Source organism: Dendrobates tinctorius, unplaced genomic scaffold, assembly GCF_039654945.1.
Source record: "Dendrobates tinctorius isolate UK_male_01 unplaced genomic scaffold, ASM3965494v1 ptg000075l, whole genome shotgun sequence".
Classification (NCBI taxonomy): Eukaryota; Metazoa; Chordata; class Amphibia; order Anura; family Dendrobatidae; genus Dendrobates; species Dendrobates tinctorius.
Genome location: NW_027361743.1, coordinates 30,030,001 through 30,047,763, shown reverse-complemented (window position 1 = coordinate 30,047,763; position 17,763 = coordinate 30,030,001). Strand labels below are relative to the sequence as shown.

The 17,763-nt window shown below is 42.7% G+C and overlaps 1 protein-coding gene across 4 annotated transcripts in view; it reads left to right on the top strand.

The window, feature by feature from the left end:
* LNX2 (ligand of numb-protein X 2) overlaps window positions 1-17,763 on the top strand; it is a 262,034-nt gene that overhangs the window by 34,179 nt on the left and 210,092 nt on the right. For 2 of the 4 annotated variants that reach the window (XM_073583140.1, XM_073583135.1), the window contains exon 2: window positions 10,646-10,706. The exons of 1 other annotated variant lie outside the window; for it this stretch is intronic. The gene's annotated coding sequence lies outside the window, so the exon portion shown is untranslated. Of the gene's footprint in view, window positions 1-10,645; window positions 10,707-11,040; window positions 11,258-17,763 lie in introns of those variants that run through there. One more of the 4 variants, XM_073583136.1, reaches the window with a different exon arrangement.

The following is a 17,763-nucleotide window of genomic DNA, read 5'->3' as shown; positions in this document are numbered from 1 at the left end:
AAATTTCACCATAGAATTTGTTGTGAAATATCCAGAGTATGCCGATACCTCGTGGGAGAAAACTGCTGTTTGGGCACACGGCAGGGCTGGGATGGAGCACCATTTGACTTTTTGAATGTGAAATTTGCTGGAATCATTAGCGGACTCTATGTCCCGTTTGGAGAGCCCCTGAAATGCCTAAACAGTGGAAACTCCCCACAAGTGACCTCATGTTGGAAACTAGACCCCTCAAGGAATGTATTTAGATCTGTGATGACATTGTTGCCCTGATGAAGTGGCCAGGTGGCCATGAAACGCGTTGGCTTGAGTGTGAGTAAAGGTTGGCTTGCATCTTCGGTTGGTTCCTTGTGGTCTAGCACGGATATACCCCAGCTTTTCTCTTCATCTAATGTATGTAGATGTGTGATGAGAACATTGATCCCACTAGAAGTTTATAAGGTTCAGCTGTGTAAATAAAAAAAATCAAATTTTTCCCACAACATTTTTTTTGGCCCCAATTTTTTTATTTTCACAAGAGTAACAGGAGAAATTGCGTCATACAATTTGTTGAGCAATGGCTCCTGAATACGCCAATACCACATACAGTATGTAGGGGAATACTACTTTTGAGGTACAGTGCAAAGCTCAGAAGGGAAGAAGTGACGTATTGGAGTTCAGATTTTGCTGGAATGGTTTGAGGGTGCCATGTCACATTGACAGAGCCCCTGAGGTACCAGAACAACAAAAATCTTCAGTATGTGAACTCATTTTACAAACTACACAACCCAATAAATTCTAGTGGCGCAGTAATCATATTGACACCACATGTGCCTCACAGAATTTTATACCATTGAACAATCAAGAAAGAATAAATTATATTTTTACCTCTAAAATGTTGTTTTAGCCTCAAGTTTTTAATTTTTCTAAGTGCTAGTAGGAGAAATTTTTACTACAAACTGGCGTCCATTTTTTCCTGAGTGCTCCAATACCTTGAATGTAATTGGAAAATACTTTTAAGACACAGTGCAAAGCTCAGAAGGGAAGGAGTGCCATATTATAGTGCAGATTTTACGGTTCTGGTTTGCAGGTGGGAATTTATCTACAGGTGTAGTGACGATTTTGACTCCATGGGTGTTTTACAGAAACAAGTAGCAGTTGATGTTGCTGAGGGAAAATTACAAACTGCCTTTTTATTGACCAGTACGCTGTAGTGACCAGTACGTTATTCACAGCTCTTGCTTCTGGAGATGCGTACTTGTAAATTAGGCGGGCTCTCATCGCTACAGAAATGCCAAACATGTAGATGCTATATGTGGTTTAGGAACACTGGGGCTCAGAAGGGAGGGGGGCATTTTGATTTAGGAGCGCAGAATTTGCTGAATTTATTTTTGAGGGTGAGGAGCCATCTTTCTTTTCCAGAGCCTTTCTACTACCGGTAACATGGAAGTCCCCTATATTTCTGTTAACAGATGACGGACCTGAGTGGGGACTTGCTTTTTTAGTGGAATGAGTTGAAGCTTTTACTAGGAACATTTTTTGGAATCACATTTATCTGGAGCTCTACGCTGAGCACTTACATTGGGGTTTCCATGTAAATGTCTGATTGACGTGATTTAGATGAAACCCCCGAAGGACCCATTCACTGTAATGATGCAGCAGAGTTAGGGTACCACCACACTTGGTGATGCACCAGCGATACCGACAACGATATGACCTAGTAGGGATTGCTGGTGCGTCGCTACGTGGTCGCTGGTGAGATGTCAAACAGTCATATCTCACCAGCGACGCAGCAACGATACGAAACAATATGACGGTCGTTGGGACCCTGTCTCTCAGACCTGTAGTATTGAGGTCGTTCGTCATTGTCCCTGTCAAACACAGCGATGCATGCTGGCCAGCGGGACACCAGCGATCAAAAAATGGCCCAGGACATTCGAGCACGATCAGCGACCTCGCAGCAGGGGCCTGATCGCCGCTATGTGTCACACATAACGAGATCGCTGTTGCGTCACAAAATCGGTGACGCAACAGCGATCTCTCTAGCGATCTCGCTATGTGAGACGGGGGCTTTACTCTGGACTCAGTCTGGCCTCTGTTCAGCAGTGTGCTTCTTTTCAGAAGTGTACAAAACTGTGGCCGACTGCACTTTTATACACACATAACAAGACGGACATCACTAGATCATAGGTCAGACAGCCTTAACAGTGCCTCCATCTGCCTTATTATAGGGAATCTTCCTCCGGGGCTTCTGTATGAATCACGTATTTCAGAGATTTACACAGAAATGCCGATGTAAGTGCTCAGCGCAGAGCGCAGGATAAATGTGCGCCGAGCCTTACTCCAATCTTTGGGAGGCAGAATGAAAAAATCAACAGCAGGTGAATAATTAGTTTTATTTATTTTTTATGTCGTTCCTCATGCAGTATAAGGATTAGGTGACTTTATTCTTCGGGTCGGTGCGATTACAGCGATACCAGATTTATATCGCTTTTTTATGTTTGGCTGCTGTCACACACTAAAAGACGCTTTTTTTTTTCGCAAGATAGTTTTTACGTTGCCATATTTTGGAAGCTATAATTTTTCCATATTTCAGCCGACAGAGTCATGTGAGGGCTAATTTTTTGCGGGACGTGTTAACGTTTTCATTGGTGCCTTTCTTGGGCACATGACATTTTTTGATCGCTTTCTATCTGGATTTTTGCAAGGCATAATGAACAAAAACCAGCAATTCAGGAATTGTTGTTTTTTTTTTTTCTGTTGGGTCAGTACAATTACAGATAAAAACCATTAGCAGGCAGGAAAAGATACTTACCTGCCCAGGCCACAGAACAAATGCACTACCAAGGTGCAGCGGACCCATTAAGATGGCACAGGTGCAAAAATACCTGATGAGGCAGCCAGCCTCCAATCAGGACATGGCCGCTTGGTATGATAATGCACAAAAAATGTAATCTGTATGTGGCATCACTAATAGGTTCAGCCGGATGCTTTGCATTTCCTGTGTGAACACTGCCTCATAACTATGTCACACAATGCCCAGGAGAGCCAATGCCGACATTACTGGAACGCAGCACCGGAGGTGAGTATAAGGGTATGTCTCCACGTTTAGTATTGGCAGCGCTTTGGACGCAGCTCCGTCCAAATCGCTGTCAGCTTTTGTACGCGCAGTGATTCCGCATTGGTTCATTGAACCATGCGGAATCACCGCGTCCTATAAATAGGCTGTGATATTTATCTTGCGGAGGCTGAGCTTCTCCGCAAGATAAATAGACATGCTGCGGTCTATAAAGACGCGCCGCATGTGCCTATACGCAGGTCTGCCACCTGCACCTTTGTCGTAAATCCCCTCTGCTATGCTGTAACATCTGGTCGCTGCGGATTGGACACTGCAGTTGTACACAGCGTCCAATCCGCAGCAATTACTGACCGTGGAAACATACCTTAATGGTTGTTATTTTACAAGTGGGAAACATAGGGATTGAGAAGGGGACAACCCCTTTTAAGCACCCTCAACTTACCCATCTTCTGCCTCTTTTCTTCTCTAAGAGAAGAAAACTTTTTGAGTTCCCTACCGGTCTTTATACTTCTTCTGGATAGTCATGTGACCACTGCAGCCAATGCCCTTCCATTCCTTGGAAACCTGTCACTTGTGACCGCTGCAGCTAGCTTCATGCCACAGCGCTAATAATTGACAACTCATCATTGCTGGAGGCTGGGTCTACAGAGACCGGCAGGGGTCCAAGGAAACATTGATGCAGGATGCCAGGGGAAGTGAGTTTAGTGGTTTTTTCATTAACTATATAACTGTATGAAAGAAACAACCAGGAAAACCACATTTGGTCCAAATATGCCACTGTGAATTAGGCTACATTTATCTCATCCCTGTTTTTTCCGTTTTTTTAAAACAGACAGCACACTGACCCATAGAGATTAGTGAATTATTAGTGATTATTTTAACAGATCTGTGTGTCCACACTCTTAAACACAGGGCATCTCTTATTCTTATCTATTTCTGTATGAAAAAGGTGCAGAAAACAGAAAAAAACATGTTTTACATCTATGTTTCAACCATTTTTTTCTGATCCACTGCTGAGAGTAAATGGAAATAAAATTCAGAAAATCTTTTTCTACATAGTAACATAGATATTAAGGTTGAAGGGAGACTTTAAGTCCATCTAGTTCCTCCGATATCCTATCCTAACTTGCCCTAACATGTTGATACAGAGGAAGGCAAAAAAAACCCATGTGGCAAACAGTAAGCTTCACATTGGGGAAATAAATTCCTTCCCGACTCCACATACGGCAATCAGACTAGCTCCCTGGATCAACGCAATATTAAGGAAACTAGTGTATATACCCTGTAATATTATACTTTTCAAGAAAGGCATGCAGTCCCTTCTTAAATTTTAGTAGGGAATCACTCATTACAACATCATATGGCAGAGAGTTCCATAGTCTCACTGCTCTTAGGCTGAGTTCACACGTGGCGTTTTTTTCGCGTTTCCGCGGCGGTTTTAACCGCGCGATTTTGCCGCGAAAACGTGAAAAATAAGCATCCCATGCATTCCTATGGGATTCCGCAATGCTGTGCTAATGCTGCGGTTTTTACCGCGGCGGAATCGCTTCGCGGTAAAAACCGCAGCATGCTCATTAATTTGTGGAATCGCGGCGATCCCGCACCCATAGGAATGCATTGTTCCGCTTACTTCCCACATGTGGCTGTGCACACCATGCGGAAAGTAAGCTGAACAATTGCGGATGGTACCCACGGTCCGGTGGAGAGGAGACTGTTCTCCGGGCTTTGGGTACCATATCCCTGTAAAAAATAGAATTTAAAAATAAAAAATATTGTTATTCTCACCCTCCGACGTCCCGCGCAGTCTTCCCGCTTCTCTTCACGCTCTCGTTCCCAGTAGTCCTTTGCGAAAATGCCCGCGATGGCGTCCGCTCTCGCGGGATCGCAAAGTCTCGCGGTCATTCGCGCGACGTCATCTTGAATTACCGCGAGACATCGCGATCCCGCGAGAACGGACGTCACCGCGGGCATTTTCGCAAAGGATTACTGGGAACGGATGCGCGGGACGTCGGAAGGTAAGAATAACACAATTTTTTATTTTTTTTTACATTCTATCTTTTACTACTGACGCTGCATAGGCGGCCTCAGTAGTAAAAAGTTGGTCACACTCGTCAAACACTATGTTTGACGAGTGTGACCAACCTGTCAATCAGTTCTCCAAGCGATGCTACAGATCGCTTGGAAAACGCTAGCATTTTGCAAGCTAATTACGCTTGCAAAATGCTAGTTTTTCCGCGGGAAAATCGCGGGAATTTAAAATGCGATTTTCCCGCGGACTGGAATTCCGGAATTCTCGCGGTAATTTCCGCGAGAGTTCCGGTACGTGTGCACTTAGCCTTACAGTAAAGAATCTGCGGCTGTGAGTATGCTTAAACCTTCTTCTACTACAGTTTTTAAAAACGGATGATTAAAAACCGGGGCAACACAGATGTAAAATGGGCGACACATGAGAAAAAAACTATTCGATTTTGATAGATGTAAAAAAGGAAGTGGACGTGTGAATGTAGCCTAATGCCGGGTTCACACAGGTCCATAGGTAGACCGCAATGCTTAGACTGACCCATTAGAGTCTCTCCTGACCCGTACGTACAGCCTCATAGGATAAGGCTGTAAGTTGGGTCAGAAGACCTGAGGTCAGTCTTGGCGTTGTGGTCCACATACGGACAATGAAATAGGAAGAATCCAATCCAGTTATAGAATTCATTTTTCTACAGTGGGTTAGCGCAAAGGACAGGATACCGTCTTCTTACGACAGATTATAACCTGAGCCTCAAATATCTAGAAAGCTAGTTATGAAGTTTCTCCATATCGGATAGAAAACAGTTTCTGTATTAAAAGGTAGTCTGATGGCAAAGTAATCTTCATCCTAAATCCATATCTATTTAGTGCAATAATCTAAACTATATTCTAATATACTTGCATTAAAAATTATCGAACTACATTATCTAATTGCTTTTCTATTTTTTCCCTACTTCATTCTTGATTATGCTTCATTTGATAATGCTGCAGCCCCTACCCCCTTCCTAAAATTAAGCATCATCAGTTGCGTTCATTTCAGGGGCTGGGCTAGTCCCTGCTTTTGTGAATGTCACTCAGCAACCGCAGGATGACATCCAGTGACCTACAAAAGGAATGGCAAATGGTAGTTGGGGTGAAGTGCATGGCAAGAACAGTTCATAACAGGCTCCTAGAGGCAGGGCTCAAATAATGTAAAGCTAGAAAAAAGCCTTTCATCAATGAGAAGCAAAGGAGAGCCAGGCTGCAGTTTGCCAAAGACGATAAGGATTGGACCATAGAGGACTGGAGTAAGGTAATCTTCTCTGATGAGTCTAATTTTCAGATTTGCCCAACACCTGGTCATCTAATGGTTAGACAGAGACCTGGAGAGGCGTACAAGCCACAGTGTCTTGCACCCACTGTGAAATTTGGTGGAAGATCGGTGATGATCTGGGGATGCTTTAGCAAGGCTGAATTGGGCAGGTTAATCTTTGCGAAGGATGTATGAATCAAGGTTATCCAGGAACAACAGTTGATTCCTTCTCCTCAGACAATGTTCCCCAACTCTAAGGACTGTTTTTTCCGGCAGGACAATGCGCCATGCCACACAACTAGGTCAATGTGTGGATGAAGGATCACCACATCAAATCCCTGTCATGGCGAGCCCAATCTCCAGACCTGAACCCCATTGAAAACCTCAAGCCATCAAACAAAAAATAACTGCTTAAATTTTTGTACCAGGAGTGGCATAAGGTCACCCAAACACGGTGTGAAAGACTGGTGGAAAGCATGCCAAGACGCATGGAAGCTGTGATTAAAAATCATGGTTATTCCACATAATATTGATTTCTGAACTCTTCCTGAGTTAAAACATTAGTATTGTTGTTTCTAAATGATTATGAACTTGTTTTCTTAGCATTATTTGAGGTCTACAAGCACTGCATTTTTTTTTGTTATTTTGACCATTTCTCAATTTCTGAAAATAAATACAAAATTTAGTGCTTAGATATAATCATTATAATTTGTTATAACAAACCGTTGTTAGTTACTATGCCCGGGCAGCGCCGGGCTCTTCAGCTAATATACCTATAAAGAGAAAAATCAGAGAAACTGAAAATTTTGCAGTGGTCTCTTAATTTTTTGTCAATGCAATATATAATCTACAGTATATATTTATAGAATGTATTCAGGATGGGGGAGCCCGGTCCAAATTTTGCACCTGGGCCCAAAAGACTTTAGTTACTCCACTACATAGACTAGTGATATCACTTGAAATGGTGACACTGGTCTCTACATGCTGGTATTATGACACGGCTCTGGTGCTGGCTCTTTACTGCTGATCTGAGCTGGCGACAGATTGCGCGCTGACACTGTGCACATCGCACAGTGCATATCTTAGGCTATGTACACACGTTGCGGATTCTCCCACGGATCCACAGCATTTTTGGCCCTGAGGGTCCACAGCAGATTCTGCTGCGTTGTACAGTAGCATTAAAGTCAATGGGATTTGAAAACCGCTGTGCACATGCTGCAGAAAAATCCGCGTGGATTAGCTACGGGTTCATTTTCACAGCATGTCAATTCTTTGGGCGGTTCTGCAACGTTTCTGCACCCATTGACTTGCATTGATCCACAGCAAAACCGCAGTTCTCAAAAAGATCTGTGGCTTTGCTGTGGATGAAACGCTGCAGATCGGGAGGGGGGAAGAGTGGGGGCGGAGTGTGGGCGGTGACTGGGCGTGTATGTGTGTGCTGGCTATGTGTGGGTGCGGGTATCTGCGGGGCTCATCGGGCTGGCGGGGCCTTTGCAATTGTCATCGGGCTGTCGGAGGTCTGTGTGGGGCTGTCGGAGGTCTGTGCAGGGCTGTCAGAGGTCCGTGCGGGGCTGTGGGGGGGCTGCGGGGCATCGGTCTGTCCGGCGGGGTGGGGGGGTGCGGGGCTGTGTATGTATGTGTGTATGTGTATGCAGGCATCGTCCGATGGGACTTACAACTCCCATCCGGCGATGCCTGCTACCCTGACAGTGATTGACACATTAGCCAATGATGGGACAGTAGTGGTCCCATCATCCGGCTAATGTGTTGAATGTAAAAAAAAAACAAACAACATATAACATACAAAACATACAAATAACATACAGGACATGCAACATATAACACACAGAACATACATATAACATACATATAAGATACAGAACATACAACATGCAGAACATACATATAACATACAGAACATTCAACATATAAGATACAGAACATACAACATACAGAACATACAACATATAACATACAAAACATACATATAACATACAGAACATACAACATGTAACACACAGAACATACATATAACATACAGAACATATAACATACAGAACATACAACATATAAGATACAGAACATATAACATACAGAACATGCAACATATAAGATACAGAACATACAACATATAACAAATAACATACAGAACGTACAACATACAGAACATATAACATACAAAACATACAACATACAGAACATATAACATACGAAACATACAACATACAGAACATATAACATACGGAACATACATATAACATACGGAACATACAACATATAACATACAGAACATACATGTAACATACAGAACATATAACATACAGAACATATAACATACAACACATAGCATAGAGTACGTACTCACCGCACACACCTAGGTCCCCGAAGCCATCGATGTCTTGTAGTAAATATAAAATAATAAACCAACCTATATTTACCTTTCCGTTGTAGTCCAATTACTATCGAGAGTCCCACGACGATCTCCCGTGGAGAACAACCGCTCTCCAGGGGCTCCAGCACTGAAAATGACAGGCGGAGGTAATCCTCCGCGATGTATATCCCTCCGCCGGGAAAGAGGTCCTATAACCCTAGCCCTAACCCTAGCACTAACCCTATCTATCTATCCTTCTATCTATCTATCCTTCTATCTATCTATCTATCTATCTATCTATCTATCTATCTATCTATCTATCTATCTATCTATCCTTCTATCTATCCATCTATCTATCTATCCATCCATCTATCCTTCCATCCATCTATCCTTCCATCCATCTATCCTTCTATCTATCTATCTATCTATCTATCTATCTAATGGAGTGTGGGTTGGACCAATGTAAATGAGGAGGTTGGACAGAAATGACATCACAAGTCTTTTTTTTTGTTAAATAACATATCTTTATTTAGTGTACAAAACTGCAGGCAAATCCGCAGGCAAAGCCGCACTGAAAAAGCGCATCAAATCCGCGACAAAAACGCATCAAAACCGCGGCAAAACCGCACATGCGTTTTCTGCCAAGAGCTGCGGATTTTGTGCAGAAAAATCCGCGGGATACTCCACAACGTGTGCACATAGCCTTACCGTGTCTAGCTCAGCTCCTGAAATGAGCGTCGCTGTGACCGCAGCCTCTTCCCCCTGATGACACTTCGCTTGAGTATGCACTGGAATTCTCAAACTAGGCATCATACAGGCTGAGTGCAGACGTACTTTTTGGCCCTGTGGATTTTTCCGCGCAGAATGGAAGAAATCCGCAGGTCAAATGACCTGCATTTTTCCTGCGGATTTCTTCCATTTTTCATGCGGTTTTCATGCAGGTTTTTGTGCGGTTTTCCCCCTGCGGTTTTGGAGACAGGGGAGATGGAAAACCGCACAAAAGAAGTAACATGCTGCGGATTTTGTACCGCGGGAAAACCGCGCGGAAAAATCCGCAGCGTCTGCACAGTGTTTTTTTTTTACATTGATTTTAAGGCTACTGTACATCACAATGCGGATATGCAACGTTTCTGCGCGGTAAAATCCGCTGCGGATCCGCTACAAATCTGCATCGTGTGCACACAGCCTAAAAAGGAAGTAGGGGGAAAAAAAAGCAGTTAGATAGTGTAATTAGAGTAATGTGTAATTAGAGAAGGTTAAGGATTTTTTTATGCAAATGTATTATAAAATAATTTAAATAATGGCACTAAATAGATAGGGATTTGGATTGAAAATGACTTTGCCTTCGGGCCACCCCTCTAAGTGTCTATCTTTGCTGGACAGGTGATAGGAGAGCGACTGTAGAATTTAGTAGGACAGCCTTCACTGGCTGATGCCAGGATGTTTTGGCAGGGACAGACATTAGAGAGTGTATGGTTGTAGCGCCGGACGTCGCAATATTATGAATTTAATTACACATGTTCGATCAATTTTTGGTATGCAAAGTAGGAAAACTCGAGATTTTATGTCTACGATCCATTGATTAAAGCAAACACTTATGCAATTTGCAATTCTTCCCATTTAAAGACCAAAAAGCAGGCGTCCCATTCATTGTTCCATCTGTGCTTATAATGCAGCTCTGAGGAATAAGCCTGCACTTCCGATAGCAATGCATGCATCTTTCACGTCCTCCCCCCCCACCAGTAATGTAATGGTCACGCATGTCATGGGGAAATCAATTTCATTATAAAGCAGACATCAAACTCTTTCTTTATTTATTTGTTCTGATGATGGAAACCACGTTCTCATTGTGGGCATGAATCTGCCTTGATTGCACATTGTAACAGTTACGTGTGTCTGTTATTTCCAGGTGGATACAGAACCATCGTTCCTTTTCCTGCAGTTCTCGCCGATCGTATAGAACGTTCCAGGTTTGTTTCAGATCATTTATTGTTTTTGCTTTCTGAATTGTAAAGCGCTGCGGAACATGTTGGTGCTATATATATTAATATATTAAAAAATATATATATTTCTCCAGCCAGTAATTTAATCCGCTGATTATATTTTACATTAACGGATGCTAATGCTTACACTGATGCCAACTCCAGAGGTAGGTACTCTGATCCCTAACCTGTCACTTGCTTTTTACCAGGCTACAGCAACTGCATGAGCAATCGCATACTCCCTTCTCAAAGCCTATTGGTCCAGAGCAACTGTCATTCAAGGACGGCGACTGTCTTTCTATACTAGGATGGGGTGGGTTTTTAGGTTTCCTGGGTAACTATAGTCTGGGTTGAGCTGCAGCGGAGCCTTGGCAGGAGTGTGTCAGCAGCAGCATTAGGAGGAGGAGGAGGGGGCACTCTGACCGTCACCTCTCCCATTCAGGCATATTGGGCGATCAGGACTATTCTGTGTATCTAACACATATATGTGCTGCGAGCGCAACCCTGGCTTGTTGCCTAGGGGGATATCACAGACAGGGGTGAGTTAACTTCTTTATTTCTAAGGGGGGGGAGGAAGAGAGGGATAAGGGGGTCTACAGCTCATTGATGCATGATGGGTGGGGGGGTGTATTGTGAGCTCTGACATTGGGCAGGGCTGCTTTCTTGCTGTCAGATGGAGCTTCCTTTGTTTTGCACACATTCTATAAATTCTGCACAATTGCTAATAACGTCCATTCTCCAATATCGACTTTGAGCGAACTTTCATTGGGAGACAAGTGGAAATTATGTTCCGTAATTCATTTCCTTGATGCAATGGGAAAGTTGAGTATTGAGATGGGGAAAGCGTTGTCTAGGGGAAGATTTATGTGAAAGTGTGAATTAGAAAAAAATACTGCAACATATGCAAAATCCATTATTTTTTTCCCCTTGAGATGTGAGTACAAGAGGAATACATCACATAATCTCCGACACTGCGAAGTATCCAGCTGATTGCACATGATGGACGCAACCGACGCGTCGCCAGACCGGGACACACACGCCAATGTAGGGTTCCTGTAACCATAGGGATCCTTGGAACCGGTCATTTAGTACCAGAGCTGTCCTTGCCTTCTGGAATCAGTCATGCCTAATTGAATTCTTTTGTTGTGGTCTCCTAGCGGTATGGCCAGCGTCCCCTTTGATGCAATAGGTACCTGCAACTCCTTTGCTCGCGCTGTCGGCATCATTGGCTTGGCTCTATGAATGGCATGATTAGCATGTGATATATTTACACATCCTAATACAGATGTGTTGATTAAAAAAAAAATAAAAAAAATTCTGTAGCAGGCAGCATCAGATCTTCCCGTGCCTCTGCAGGATGTTGCAGCTAGGGGGCAGAGAAGGGGTTAAAACCACCACGTCCCATGTGTGAAAATCATGGAAAAGGATCCACTTTCTCCCGTGGGTATATTGGCTGTAAGATGAGATGTGTCAGCTGTTGATCTTTGGGTGCTGGTAAGTTACATGCAGTATTGATTACAGAGGTGTATACCCCGCCGCAGACCAGGAGGAAGCCTGCTGCCAAAACCTATCCGACTTATGGAAACATTTACCTTGGCTGACTCTGGGGCCAGAGGAAAACTTTGACTGCTGCATAGGCAGAAAGCAACGTCACGGTTAGAATTCCACTTCCGTGTATTTTGTCACCATACGGAAGACTTTATACAGTTTGGCGGATTTCTAATGGCAGCATATCATAAAATAAAAAAGACGTCACTCTCTGTGATACCCCGCGTCCGTCCATTTATTTTCTTCCCTTGGGTGACTTCCCTGTAACATTTGATGAGCAAGCGAACAATTGCGGCTGCCGTAAAGGCTTTGACGGTCGCACGACTGCTGCATCCATAATGTCTCTTGCACATTGATATATTAGCTATTGCTTAAAACAGATCTTCAAAATACAAATGGCATGGGTTATTAAATAGAGCTTTTACACCTGGTAAGGCTGGTGTACTTACTCTGAAAAATCATTTTTCTATGGATATGTAATAAATACATCAGGCTTGTCAGGTCCAAGACACTTATATAACAATGGATGCAGTTTGTATTGTTGAATTTAGTGACCTATTCCCTTACAGATGTGTGAGTATGAGTAAGTATGAGTAAATACTTTCATTCTTAAAGGAGCTTTCTGGTGAAAAGAAAAAAGAAATTATCTTCAGCACTGGGGCTCTGTCTGATCATCACAATGGGGCATTTTTATCCCCGCTAGAGAGGTGGTCGGGCATGTGCGCTCCATTCTAACAGGGATAAAAGGGCCCCGATCGGTGGAGGTCCCAATGGTCAGACCGTCACAATCCCCCTTTAATGAAATGACAATCCTGGAGAATCTTTTTTTATAACTCATTGCTTTTTGCTATTCCTTTTGTTATTCATTCTAGAAATTTGTGGGAAAAAAAATGATTGTTGGATGTTGCTACTTTTCGTGTCATAGGGGCGTGTCTCTACAGAGTAGCATACTCTTTGCACTCATTGGGCAGATTGAGTCAGATGGTGTAGGGACATGCCCCCAACTAGTAACACCCAGTTGTCAATTTGTCAAGAGGGATGTGTAGGAGACTGCTCACAATGTTAGGACCCAGCAGCAATGTGCTGTAGGACTAGTCCACGTAACCAGGTGAAGGAAGACTGAAAAGAATAACCCAAACTCCTGTAACCTGGGTTATGTCCGTCTACCGGTGCACATCACTGGAGGTTTTTCATCCACCCTATTAGACAAAATAAAGCCACTCTAAATGATAGTCACATAAGTTTCTGTCTCCTACGCTCTAGTAGTAAACTCCACCTTGACTTCCCGATTAGTCATTACAGTACCTCCATAGAACAAAAAGACTTCCTTGGTGGCCATATCAGACCCTCCCTTCAGCCTCACATGCACTTTTCCAATAGTCAAAGCAGCCCTCCATTCACTTCTTTAGTAACAGTAGACCCGTAGACCCCCCCAACCACTGACTTAGTAGTCATAACAGTCCCCTCTGCTTCCTCAGCAGTCACAGCAGCCTCATATTACTTTTCTCCCTAGTAGTCACAGCAGCCTTATATTACTTTTCTCCCTAGTAGTCACATCAGATCCCTACTTCCACAGTAGTTTCCTCCGCTTCCTTTATAGTCACAGAAGCCTCATATTCCTTTTTTCCTCAGTAGTCACACCAAACCCCAGTTCCTTTTCATTTATAACAGTCCCCTCAGCAGTCACAGCAACCTCATATTATTTTTCTCCCTAATAGTCACATCAGATCCCCACTTCCTTAGCAGACTCCTCTGCTTCCCTAGCAGTCACAGCAATCTCGTATCATGTTTCTCCTTAGTAGTCCTATCAGATCCTTACTTCCACAGTAGTTTTTGCAGTCTCCTCTGCTTCCCCAGTGGTCACAGCAACCTCATATTACTTTTCTCCCTAGTAGTCATAGCAGATGAATAGTCAGAGAAGTGTGCAAAACAAACCCTATTCCTGTTCTTCCACTAAACCTATAATTTCCGTTTGTAGGGTATCTATGAGGCCATAGTTTATAGATTTGCATTAGGGATGCCATTCATGCTTTTATACCTGACGTTACACACTATTTTAGAGATCTCTCAGTGATCGTTTTGACAAATGCATTTCGAGTCTCTTTTAGCCAATCCAGCTCCGGATAATGTTCTGTTGTGTGCGCTTGGTTGACTACAGCTTCAATCAGTGCATTTCATGTTCCCTTCATAGCTACACAGACCAGTTTATGGACCTGACCAGTTTATGGACCTGACCAGTCTATGGACCTGACCGCTCCCTGACGATTACCCTATGTAACACTTTATGTGATCGGAAGTGGAACTCTGGCCTCAATTCCCCCACTCGTCTTGCCAAAGTGGCCTCCTAGGAAGCTCCTCCATTTCTTTCCCTAGCAACAAAGCTTCAGCCACTAAGACCAGAACCAGCGCAATCTGGGACATCTCCGATTCACACACCTTCTCAGGGCTGATACCAAGCGGGGGGTTTGTCAGAGCGAGAGAACAGCTGCACGGATCCTGTAACTGAAACATTTTTTTTTTCTTTACACATTTCTTCTACATCTCCCACGATATTATGTGTTGGAGAAGCTGCAACTGAGTCACTTCTATATTTGCTTTATATTTGATCAGTAGAATATAGGAAATACCAAGATTCCAATAATAGGTATAAACATGTCAATAGAAATGTATAAAAACCTAGATTTTTTTTTAATTATTTTTAAATAATTTACACATTTTTGGGGGATTTTTTTTATAGTTTTATTATGCGGCAACCATCTTGCTCTGATCATCATCTCGTAGATTTTCTTAGAAATTGACCTAGAGACGTGTGCAGAGTGTTGTGAGCATGAGCTGTGACCTGTGCAGAGCTTACTGCGCAGGGAGAGGCGAGTCCTTCACTTAAGCCACGTTCACTGCTTAGTGCAGTCGAAACGCGTCGACTGGGTCATGTCGACCATGAAAATTTTCTTTTGTATGCACTATATTTTCTTTTGAAAAAGAAAAGAAAAATCCAGTCCTGTTGAGCCGGACTCCAATTTTTTCAGTTTACACACTGGCCACCAGGGCTTTTTACACATTAATTTGCAATTTATTCAGAAAATCCTCATATACACAGCCACAATGGTCGGACTCCGACCCTATCTTTGGAATTGAAGAATTTACTTTGCGTGTGCAAAGGTCATTGTGAATGGAGGGAAGCAGGGTTGGCGGCGACATCATCTATTGTGATTGGTGGATCAGTTGTTTATAGAGGCTTTATCAGTAGTGATGAGCGAGCATGCTTGCGTGTTATCCGAGTACCTTGAGCGTGCTCAAATAATATGTTCCGGTCCCTGCGACTGCATGATTCATGCCTGTTAGACAGCCGCAACACAGGCACCTGCAGGGACTGGAACATATTATTCAAGCACGCCCGAGATTCTCGGATAACACGTTATTCGAGCACGTTCACTCATCACTAGTTATCAGCCATTGTCATCCTGAATTTGAAAATGTTGCTGAATTGAGAGTCCTCAGGGGTTGATACCTTTTAATTTCTAACTGAAAAGATGGTAACACATTGCAAGCTTTTGAGACTACTCAGGTCTCTTCATCAGGCTAGACTAATACAAAATCTGAAGAGTCACATATTTATACACAAAACAGCACAGAAATAACGCAATAGATAAGACAAGTGATGTGAAGCAGAACTATCATTATGGGAGAGGGATAAACATAAATATTGGACCAGTTCATAAATAAGGAGTGAAAGTTTTATTGTCCTCTGATTGGGGTGTCCTAATGTGTTGTGATGCCCCAGCAAGGCCTTAGGAGCAAATTCCTTAATTGATGTAAAAAGACATAAAGCCATGCGACACATTCATTCCTGCACTGAGTGTGTCAAAGGTCGTCATGAATTTGTACTCACAGACTCTTCTCTCTCTCTGAGATGTGAAGTTACCTTTCAATACCAGTAATTTAATATCCATGTTGCTGTGATCAGGCGTGCAAAAATGTTTTGCCACAGGTAGATCCAATCTTTTTTCTCCTATTGTGTGGCGATGAGCATTCATCCTTGTTCTCAGTTTTTGCCCTGTCTCCCCCACATACAGACCCCCTGTTGGACATGTAGTACAAATAATTAAGTACACCACATTAGATGTAATGCAGCTGAAAGTACCTGGGATCTTGTATTCCTGATGTGAATTGGGGATCTTTATCGTGTCCGTGGTCATTATAAATGAACATGGTACAAAGATATACATCTTTCCTGTATCAAAATGTCGCCGAAAATTCTTCCTGAAATCACAATTAGTGAGTCTAATAATGCCCCAGTTTCCCGTGTGGAAATTGCAGAATTACTATTTTTTTTCTTTTTTAATAAAGAAAAATAAAAATAAACATAGCACAGAAATCTGATTTAAACAATAGATCATTTTCTGACGATGACTTTCCTTTAAGCCTTGCGATAGCACAAGTGACATAATAGTGGGCCAGTTCCCTGGGGACTCCGTGCTCTACTTTTTCATCACTGACACATGCTGACTGGAGCAATATAACAATATATTAGTATATTGCTCTTATTTGATGCTAAGCACCCAAAGACTAGATTTTCTTTCTAAATTTGGTTTTCTTACTTTAAAAAAATATGATTACCGTCGCAGCCTGGCACCCCACTGATCTGCTGATATCCACGGTCCGATGTAAGCAATATAGGGAGCGAAACACGGCAGCTTCGTACATTGTTTGTGGCCACTGCCAAGTACTGTTGTTTATCTCCCATTTTCTTGAAAGAACTGGAGATACTCTTCAAGAACCAACTCTTCCCAGATGGCAGATTAGATTTCGATTGACCAAGTCTTATATTTTCTTAGAGACATAAGCCACTGCCAGAGCTGAACCACACCCCTTATCCTATTGAGAACATGTACAGTTAGGTCCATTTATATTTGGACAGAGATGACATTTTTCTTACTTTGGTTCTAGACTTTACCACAATGAATTTTAAACAAAACAAATCAGATGCAGTTGAAGTTCAGACTTTCAGCTTTCATTTAAGGATATCCACATTAACATTGGATGGCTTGTTTCACCTGCATGGAGAGCTCCTTTGACCGCATGTTTCCTTCACATCAAAACCTTCCAAATGCAAGCACCACACCTGAGAATGAGATAACGAAGGGATTGCCCACACCTGTCCATGAAATAGCCTTGGAGTCAATTGTCCAATTACTTTTGGTCCCTTTAAAAACAGGGTGGCACATGTTAAGGAGCTGAAACTCCTAAACCCTTCATCCAATTTTAATGTGGATACCCTCAAATGAAAGCTGAAAGTCTGAACTTCAACTGCATCTGAATTGTTTTGTTTAAAATTCATTGTTGTAATGTCTAGAACCAAAATTAGAAAAATGTTGTCTCTGTCCAAATATATATGGACCTAACTGTACATGCCTAATGGTGTCCATACACATAAGAATAAAATATCTGCTGATTTCGGTGGGACCAGCAGACCTCCTGATGTCTATGGTGGTCTTCC